Source organism: Pipistrellus hanaki (genome assembly GCF_964339955.1).
Source record: "Pipistrellus hanaki genome assembly, chromosome: 18".
NCBI lineage: Eukaryota > Metazoa > Chordata > Mammalia > Chiroptera > Vespertilionidae > Pipistrellus > Pipistrellus hanaki.
The window spans coordinates 35,315,394-35,326,254 of record NC_140520.1 but is presented as its reverse complement, the minus strand read 5'-3'; positions in this window follow the sequence as shown (position 1 = coordinate 35,326,254).

Here is a 10,861-nt window from a genome sequence, read left to right as displayed (position 1 = left end):
TCATTTAACACAGTACTGGAAGTCTTAGCCACAGTGATCAGATAAAAAGAAGAAATAAAAGGCATCCAAATTCGGAAGGAGGAAGTAAAATCGCCTTTATTTGCAGATGTCATGATATTGTACATAGAAAATTCTAATGACTCCACCAAAATACGACTAGATTTAATAAATGGATTCAGCAAAGTAGCAGGATACCAAATTAACATCTGACAGTCAATGGCATTTTTTAAAAATATACTTTTATTGATTTTTTACAGAGAGGAAGAGAGAGGGATAGAGAGTGAGAAACATCGATGAGAGAGACCAGCTGCCTCCTGCACACCCCCCACTGGGGATGCGCCAGCAACCAAGGCACATGCCCCTGACTGGAATCGAACCCAGGACCCTTCAGTCCGCAGGCCGATGCTCTATCCACTAAGCCAAGCAGGTTTTGGCATCAATGGCATTTTTATACACCAACTAGAGACCCAGTGAATGACATTCATGCACTGATGGGGGCAGTTTCCTCAGCCTGGCCTGCACCCTCCCCAAAAGCAAAAATCTATCTCATATTTGTATTTTGATACGCTTAAAAAAAGTCTTTAACTGCCTGGCCAGTTGTTCAGTGGTTAGAGCATCAGCAGGAGGACTGACGGTTTCGGGTTTGATTCCCATCAAAGACAAGTACTTTGGTTGCAGGTTTGATTTCCGGCCCTGGTCCAGGCACATGCCATAGGCAACCAGTTGATGAGTCTCTCTCACATTGATGTTTCTCTCTCACTCCCTCTCCTCCCCCCCCTTCACTCTCCTCTAAAGATCAATAGGAAAAATATCCTTGGGTGAGGATTAAAAAAACCTTGAGCTGATAAATGTAGGCCTTTTCAGTTTTAGTGTTTTTTTCCTTCTGTCATATTCAGATAACTTTCTCAGAACTGGAAAATGTTGTGCTTGGAACACAATTATTCATTGTCCTTCAGGGGTGTTGCAATTTTTTATAACATAGCCATTTATGTTTTTGCCAGTCACAATCCAAAAGTTAGGTTTACCCTGAGAGGCCCTGCTTGCTCCACACAGGCACCTGGGGCTTGACATTGACTCACTGTCTTTGGTCAAAGACTCCTTTTTTGAGCATCCACCACCTACTCTGTACTTTGAAAGCCTCTACAATGCTCTAAACCCACTACCACTGAAACTGGGTCTGGGCCAGCCTCAGCATTTAATCCCCAAAGACCTTAACATTAGGCCTTGCTATGGAGTCAGCTCAGATTTTAATGACGGAGGACACTGAAAATGATATTAACCCAGTTTTTTTTAAAAAAATATTTTTTAAATTGATTTTTTACAGAGAGAAAGGGAGAGGGACAGAGAGCTAGAAACATTGATGAGAGAGAAACATCGACCAGCTGCCTCCTGCACACCCCCCACCAGGAATGTGCCCACAACCAATGTACATGCCCTTGACCGGAATCAAACCTGGGACCTTTCAGTTTGCAGACGGACGCTCTATCCACTGAGCCAAATCAGTTTCGGCTTAACCCAGTTCTGAGCACTAGGATACATACCCGCTGAAATCTGACTTCCACATTTGCCCACAGTTACATCAGTCCCGAGGAGAAGAGATTTCGTCTTGTCTGAGTTGACCTTTGATTCTACAGGGGCCTAGATTGGCATGGGCCTAGTTGGGCACAAGGAAATCCTACACTGGGGATTTTCCCAAACAAATGGTAGACTTTTTTTTTTTTTTTTTTTAACTGGAGAGGGTGGTTCCCCAGGCAGCTGCAACTTGCTGACATGTTTTCAGTTCCCTCTCCCTGGCAGCAGAAGTTGGTCCTAAATATCCGTTTACATTTAAAAAAAATTTTTTTTTAATTGGTTTCAGAAAGGAAGGGAGAGGGAGAAAGAGATAGGAACATCAATGATAAGAGAGAATCATTGATGGCTGCCTCTTGCCCGCCGAACACTGGGGATGGAGCCCGTGGGCATGTGCCCTGAGTGGGAATAGGTTGGTACTTAACCACTGGGCCACACTGGCTAGGCTCAGTTTAAATCTTTTAACTTTGCTTTGTTTATCTCTACAATTGGGGAGTGCTGCGGGGTTTCAATATTCCAAAATAGTCTCATCTTCCTGGGAAACATCTGCATAATAGCTGCTTCTGAAACTTGTACCTGTTACCTTAACCTGCTTACCCTCCATTCTGGAAAGAGATAGGAATTCTTATTAGTGCAAGGGGCATCTAAACGTTGAGAATTTAGCATAGTGACTCTGTTACTGTCACTGCCTGCATTGGGGCTCTCCCCTGTTTAGTATTGGGCTAATGGGTAGACTTTTTTTTTTAAAAAAAATATATTTTATTTATTTTTTACAGAGAGGAGGAGAGAGGGATAGAGAGCTAGAAACGTCGATGAGAGAGAAACATCCACCAGCTGCCTCTTGCACACCCCCTACCGGGGATGTGCCCACAACCAAGGTACATGCCCTTAACCGGAATCGAACCTGGGACCCTTCAGTCCGCAGACCGACGCTCTACCACTGAGCCAAACCGGTTTCGGCTAATGGGTAGACTTGGAATATAGCTAAGAGAAGATGTTTATCATGGTCATAACCTACAGGACAAAGGTACCCCAGACCAGCTAATCCTTCACAGGCTTGGTAGACATTGGGACCCCAATTAAATTTAAAAAAGAAATATTTTGAAAAGCTATGTCAGGATCAATTACCTGGCTTGTGTAGGGAAATGGGAGGCCATTGCAGGTACCAGCTGAGACTGGTCATGCCACCCGGGAAGTCTGCCGCCTGCAGTATTGCTGGAGACATGCGAAAGGCTACGTTTCCTTTCAAAGTTTCCAAGAGGATGAGAGCAAATTTAACAGAACCTGTTTTCTGAAGCTCACGGTCCCTCTGCTCCAGGAGACATGATAGAACTTCAAAGCAAGGCCTGCTGCCGAGGTGCTGTATCGCAAATCAGCGAGCTGGACAAGACACCTCAGTCAGCCAGTTAGTTAGGAGTCATCTTTATTGCCCACAGGTTCAGAGCAGATTACCTCTGTCAAATTCTGAACAAACACAGGAGGGAGTATTTACTTTTTATATCCTCCTAGTTCTTTGTGTGAGACAGCTTGTAACATTGAATACATATCATATCTAACAAACACCTGTCATATCTATATAGTAACTTTGAGTACATATCATATCAATACAGGCACCTGTCATCAATATCAGCGTTATCAGTTACATGGCTAGCTTGCACGGTCAGACTATTAAGTTTATCTTTTCTAGTCAAAGCAAAAAACAAAGTTATTTTACAGTCTAAAAATAACAGAGTTGACCTACAGAATAAGGGACTAAGAGTAACAGAGTAGTTCAAACAGCAGTTTTCCAAAGGAGGGATTACTATGCTTCAGAGGGAAGTTGCTTATCACCTCTGTGACTCTTCCATTCTCCTGGCCACAGCCTCCACACTGGAGACATGTGCCGAGAACCAGTTCCAGCATGTCATAATTACAAGAGTTTCATCAAAAGGTTAATGAAGCTTGGGGGGCTCAGCAAGGGCTGAGCCACATATGTAATTACCTGTTGGAACGGCTAAAAAGCATCTCCCCCAAACCTGAATAGGATTGCTTGCTGCCAGACAGCTCAGGGCATCTTAATCTGCAGGTTATTGCCCCCTGTTGGCCAAACACCTGAACAGCTGTGGGCTGTTCCCCAATCTCACAATACCTCCGTAAACCCTACCCTTTGAAGTTTATGTCTCCACCTTGCCTTAGGACACATTGTGTTCATAAAAAGCATGGGATCCTGAGTCAAGGGGTAGTCTTTAGCTCCTTTAGCTGAAGCTCCTCTGACCACCAATGCCTTTCAAAACTATCTTTCATCCTTGGACCCCTTATTGAATCTACGCACAGCCTTTCTCCAGATTGCAGAACCCTTCTTAATGCTGAGATAAGAACCCTGGCAGACATGGAGAGAAGACAAGTGGAAGCTCACAACATTCCTCAGAGGGTTACAAGATTTAAAGTTTGAGAAGTCCTGCCTAGGCCATCCCAGAATCTTTACCCCCTAGTACTGTGGTCAGCAAACTGCGGCTCCCGAGCCACATGCGGCTCTGGCCCATTGAGTGTGGCTCTTCCACAAAACACCACGGCCTGGGTGAGTCTATTTTGAAGAAGTGACATTAGAAGAGGTTTAAGTTTTAAAAATTTGTCTCTCAAAATAAATCTTAATCGTTGTCCTGTTGATATTTGGCTCTGTTGACTAATGAGTTTGCCGACCACTGCCCTAGTATATATGAGGTTTCATGAGTTCCATTTCTTTGTTCTTCTTAGCCATTGGGTAGTATCGTTCTATCTGACACAAAGTTATTAGATGTCCGTCAGTTGCCGTGGCCAGACCAGCTCCATTTGCCTTCCTGCTCCTGAGGTCATGCTTTCTCTGAAAACACATTTGCCCCTTCCACTGGCAGCTGCCATTCTTTTTATTTGGGGTGAGGTTGTACCCGCCCTAAGCTGGAAAGCCCCAAACTGGGCGAGATGAGACTTCTCCAGAGAAAAGGGTGCACTTGGAGCGAGAGGGTGCTGGAAGAATCCCTTTTCTGCCGGTTACCAGATGCTCCAAACGCTCTGTTTTCACCAGAGGGATGCCCTCTCCATCAAAGACAAAGGATGCTCTGGAGAACAGGAGCCATGGCAGCTGTGACCCCTTCCGTGTTCTCTTGCTCGGATAGTAAACTGGCAAAGTACACAGGTGTCTTCTCGTGGCTTACAATGCTAATGTGATTAACAAAGAGAAGAATCAGCTTTAATCATCTGCTAAGAAAGTTATATTCTTCAAAAGTCTGACCCTTAAAAATATATAGTTTTTATCTCTGAGATTAGGAACAAGACAAAAATGCCCACTCTCACCACTATTATTCAACACTAGAGGCCCAGTGCACGAAATTGTGGCAGGCATGGTCCATAGGCCTAAGCCTGAGATCAGGGCCCTCTTCCCTGGCTGCCTGCAGCTGGCCCTGCGCCTCCCTTCCTCCCCCTGCCACCACCCACCCAGGGTGACGGCTGGGGATGGGGTGGGGAGGGAGGGACCAAGAGGTAGGCTGGTCCCACCCACTCATGGACCTGCCCCCACCATGGGTCACCCTCTGGGTGTGGAATGACCAATGGGGTGGGGGCCTTGGCCTGGCACTGCCTGTATCCCCCACCACCCACCCCCAGGTCCCCATTAGCCATAGGTGATGGGAGCTTGCTGGCTGGGGAAAGGGACTGAGAGGTGGTCAGTGCACCTAACAGTGACTGATTGAGCAGTTGTTCTGGTCGTTCTGCTGTTATGATCGCTGGGCTTTTATTATATAGGATAGTACTGGAAATCCAACCATAGCAACTAAGCAATAAAAAAAGGGAACCCAAATTGGAAATAAAAAAGTAAAATTGTCACTTATTTCAGTTGATAAAAAAAAAAACAACTTAAAGATGTCACCAAAAGACTATTAGAAAAAAATAAAGTAATACAGTAATGTTACAGGATACAAAAGCAATGTATAAGAATCTATTGTGTTTTTATATATTAACAAAATATCAGAAAAAGAGCCGAGACTGGTTTGGCTCAATGGATAGAGCGTCGGCTTGGGGACTGAAGGGTCCCGGATTCGATTCCGGTCAAGGGCATGTACCTTGGTTGCGGGCATATCCCTGGTGGGGGGTGTGCAAGAGGCAGCTGATCAATGACTCTCTCTCATCGATGTTTCTAACTCTCTATCTCTCTCCCTTCCTCTCTGTACAAAATCAATAAAATATTTAAAAAAATGAAGAAAATTTCATTTACAATTGTAAAATAAATAAATAAATAAATAAATAAAATGCCTAGGAATAAAGTTAAAAAAGAAAGTGAAATATCTATACTCTGAAAACTGTAAGATGTTGTTGAAAGAAATTGAAGTAGGCACAAGAAATGGAAAGATATTTTATATTCATGGATTGGAAAAATCAACATAGGCAAAATAACCATATAACTTAAAGCAATATACAGATTTAGTGTGATCTTCATCAAAATCCCAAAGGCATTTTAAAAAGAAATAGAATAGAAGAATCAGCTATATATATATATAGACCCTGAAAAACCCTGAATTGCCAAAGCAACCCTGAGAAAAAAGAATGAAGCCTAAAGTATCATGTTCCCTGGATTCAAAATATACTACAAAGCTACAATAATCAAAACAGAATGGCATTGGCAGGAAAAGACACACAGACCAATGGAACAGAATTGAGCGAGAGCTTAGAATTTAACTCACACATATATAGGCAACTAATTTTTTTTATTTTTATCAAGGAGCCAAAAAGAAACTATGAAGAAAGAATAGCTTCTTCAATAAATGGTATTGGGAAAATTGGATAGTCACATAAAAAAAAGAAAGAAAGAAAGAAAGAAAGAAAGAAAGAAAGAAATTAGACTGCTACTTGACACCATACACAAAAAATTAACTCAAAATGGATTCAATATTTAAATATAAGACCTAAAATAAAATTCACATAAAGAAAACATTAGTACTAATTTTTATTTTTTTAATCCTCACCTGAGGATGTTTTTCCAATGATTTTTAGGGAGGATGGAAGAGTGAGGAAAAGACAGAGAGAAACTTCCGATGTTGAGAAACACATTGATTGGTTGCCTCCTGCGTGAGCCCTGACCAGGGCCTGTGCTGGGGAGGAGACTGTAACCGAGGTACATGCCCTTGACCAGAATCGAACCTGGGAACCAGGGACCCTTCAGTCCCCGGGCCAACAATCTACCCACTGAGCCAAACCAGCTAAGGAGGTACTAAATTTATGGGCCTTAATCTCAGAGAGCATTTTTTTTTGAAATTGACACCGAAGGAAGTAAAGGCAAAAATAAACGAATGGGGCCGAAACCGTTTTTGGCTCAGTGGTAGAGCATCAGCCTGCAGACTGGAGTGTCCCAGGTTCGATTCTGGTTAAGGGCATGTATCTTGGTTGCGGGCACATCCCCAGTAGCGGGTGTGCAAGAGGCAGCTGGTCGATGATTCTCATCGATGTTTCTAACCCTCTATCCCTTTTTCTTCCTCTCTGTAAAAAAATCAATAAAATATATTTAAAAAATAAAATGAACGAATGGGACTGCATTAAAGTAGCATTGTCTGCACAGTGAAAGAAACCGAACCTGTGTAGAAACTTTGTTTAATATGACCTTTTCTTCGTTTTTAATATTCAAACGGGCCTCCCTCAGAACCTTGACTCGCCTGCCTCCCTCTCCCTTGCACAGCCACGTCATTAATCATTAACCCTCCAGGACGCCAGGTTTTGGTCAGCATCAAGTAATCTTAGGAGCAAAGCCTCCACTTGTTGACCCAAATATAGAGTTTCAGTCAAGCTAGAGATAACTTCTGGTCTCAGTTGTGTGTGAGCGCAAGGCCCAGAGAGTGGCATAACGAGATGAAGTGACACCATGGCTGACCTCAGGACCAAATGAACTGACCCCCTGCCCCCTACCCTAACCCTGACCATGGCCCCAACTGCCCTAGACACACAACCCATCACCTGGAAGCCAATGGGGAACCAGGTATTGAGCATTTGCCCACCTGTCTCTGGGTATGAGCCACTTTCTAACACTAAACTCTTACTTCCTTTGCCCAAGCTCCTCTTCCTGTCTTAAATGAGCATTGATGCATGCAGGCAAGAGGATCCCTTTAGTCTGGTAACAGGACCATCAATAAAACAAAAAGGCAAGAAACTGAATGCAAGGAGATACTTGCCAACGATACCTATGATAAGAGGCTAACACCCAACATATATAAAGAACCCATACCAATCAACAACGACAATAATAATTCAATTTAAAAAAAAAACAGACAAAGGGCCTGAACAGATACTTTTCCCAAGAAGACATATAAATGACCATATGTGAAAAGATGCCCAGCTTTCTAGCTGTGAGAGAAATACTCTATTTAAGATATTCTTGAATGCTCCATTCTGGGAGTCTTTAAAATTTTCCCCCCTCAAATTAAATCTTTATTGTTGAAAGTATTACATATTCCCCTCTCTCCCCACACGCCCCCATTGGCCCTTCTAGCCTGCCCTTGTCCTGGCCAGTGTGGCTCAGCTGGTTGGGCACCAACCAGTGCATAAAAATGTTGCTGGTTCAATGGCTACCAGTTCGGTTCCCTTCCTGGTTGGGGGCATATGCCCAGGTTTTGGGCTCAACTCTTGGTAGGGAGTGTGCAGGAGGCAGCTGATGGATGTTTTACTTTCATATTAATATATATCTCTCTCTCCCTCTCAGTTCCTCTCTCTCTAAAAACCGATAAAAAAAAAAAAAAAGTAAAAGGAAGATGGCGGAGTAGGCAGACCTTTCTTGCACCTCCTCCCACGGCCAGACTGGAAATAAATTGGGGAACATGCACCTGGAATTACCAACTGAGGTCCAGCTGAGGAGGAGACTTACGGCAAGGGAGGGCAGAAGCCACTTGGAAACTGGGAGGAAGGTGAGGTTGCAAGAGGGGCTGGCCCAGCTCCCATGAGGCGGTGGTGGTGCAGGGGGTGTTTCCCTGAGAGAATCTAGGCCTCGACCGCAGGCTGGGCCCCCCAGCCCAGACACCAGAGCTGAGAACAGCAGCCACAGAACATCCAGCTGTGAAAGGTGCTGAGGCTTCTGGGTGCTGGGGAGACCAGAGCCCATAGGAGATAAAGCCACAGCTTTCTGTTGTTTGTTTGTTTTAAGCATATTTTTATTGATTTCAGGGAAAGGAAGGGAGTGGGAGAGAAAGAGACAGAAATGTCATGAGAGAGAATCATTGATTGGCTGCCTCCCGCACGTCCCCCACGGAGGATGTGCAGGAGCCTGCAACCCAGGCACGTGCCCTGACCAGGACTGAACTGTGACCTCCTGGCTCACAGGTTGACGCTCAACCACTGAGCCACACCGATCGGGCAGAGCCACAGCCTTTTTGTTTGTTTGTTTGTTTTGTTTTATAACCCAGATGTTGTCTCAGAAGTTCCTTGAGCATGCTTATGATCGTTGGTTGTGCTCTGTACCTGTTCCATTGCTAGACTCTATTTCATTTCTCTCTTTGGAGGTTTCTCCTGTTACATCATGTGGGGCTTGTTTATTTGTCTCCTCGTTTTGGCTTCCTCTCTGTTGTTGCTTCTATGTATGAGGCAGATCTGCTATGTTTCCCCCTCGTGGTGGGATGGTCTTATGTCCTGGGAGGCAGAGTCCTTGGTCCCCTGAGCTGGGCTCCTCCAGGAACGCCCCAGTGTGTGTTGTAATCGAGTCTTTATTTCTATTGGCCCCTTTCTGTGTGTTCAGCCCTCAGGCTGGCTGGCCCTGAGGCTCTACGCAGACCACAGTGTATAAGCTGCTGAGCAGGTATTGACACCAGAAGCGGGGTCTGGTGCCTGCTGAGATGTCCCCTTGGCCCTGCGGCTTGTGAAGCTCATTGGATGCCGCTCTTAGCTTGTCTGTGGTTGGCCCCTGGATGTTCTGGTTCTGGGGCCTCTTGAAACAGACTCTGGTGCAGGTCAGCGTCCGATGCTGCCTGGGACTGGCCCTGAGCAAGCTGTTTGGAGCCACAAAACGATCCACACTTGTGGCTGCCTCTCCTGAGCCTGGGTGTGCATGGGAAGGATGAAGCTGCACACCAAGGCCAGCTTCCACCAGCACCACACCCAGGGGCAGTCAGCATGAGGCTCAAGGCACCTGGAGATCTGGTGCAGCTGCCCCTGCCTGTCAGCTGGCTGCCTCTGGGGCGCTCTAGTGGCGTGTGGTAGAGTCTCTTTAGTTGCTAGGTAGGAGCGAGCAGTGTTCCCCAGATGGATGCAGGTTCACTGCCATTGCCAGTGCTGGTCTCAGGCCACTCAGCAGAAGGCCCGTATACACCTGCTGGGTGCCTGCATAGCTTTGTGTGTGTGTGTGGGGGGGGGGGGGGGGGAGGAAAGGGGAGGGCAGGGTCTCAGGGAGTCACCAGGGTTTGGCCACCAGAGCTTACCAGGCCCAAACAAACCAAGATTTGGCCGAGTGAAGAGAAAACTTTGCACCCGTCAGGCAGGTGAGAAAAAAAATGGCCCCCATCCTGGAGCCACACACCTCAGTCTGTTCTAGGTTCTGCCAGGAGCCAGGGCTCTCCGGGTGGGCTGCCAGGCGGTGGGGGGTGAGCTGGTGACCTCCCGAGAGGGAAATGGGTCCATCAGGCTGGGGGGAGTTGGTTGGAATGGCCCCCTGTCCCACAGCCACTCAGTTTATCCAGATTCTGCGAGGGCCTCCTGGGGAACTTGGGCGTGGTTGGAGGGGGTGGGAGGGGCCCACTAACAGTTGAGGTGGGGACTCCAGGAGCTCAGAAGGTGTGGCTGGCAGGTCTCTGGTGACTGGGAGGTGCCAGTCTTTTTAATTTTTATTTTATTTTATTGATTTTTTACAGAGAGGAAGAGAAAGGGATAGAATTAGAAACGTTGATGAGAGAGAATCATCAACCAGCTGCCTCCTGCACATCCCCCACTGGGGATGTGCCCGCAACCAATGTACATGTCCTTGACCGGAATCGAACCTGGGACCTTTCAGTCTGTAGACCAATGCTCTAGCCACTGAGCCAAACCGGTTTCGGCGGGAGGTGCCAGTCTTGTTCGTGAGAAAGCTGAGGGAGGGGCTTCGGCTCCAAAGCCACCCAACTCAGTCATCGACACCCCCTGCATCTGCCTGAACTTCTGCACCCCACACCAGGCAGTTAACTCCTCATCTGGGTGTGGTCTTTGCAGGGTAGGGTGACAGGATGTCCCGAGTGTGGGGCGATTGCATTACCCCAGGCTGATGCCATATGGATCCCCAAAAAAACATGGCCAGTGGTAGGGGCGAGGGCGTCAGTATGGGGAGCCTGGTGGCTGT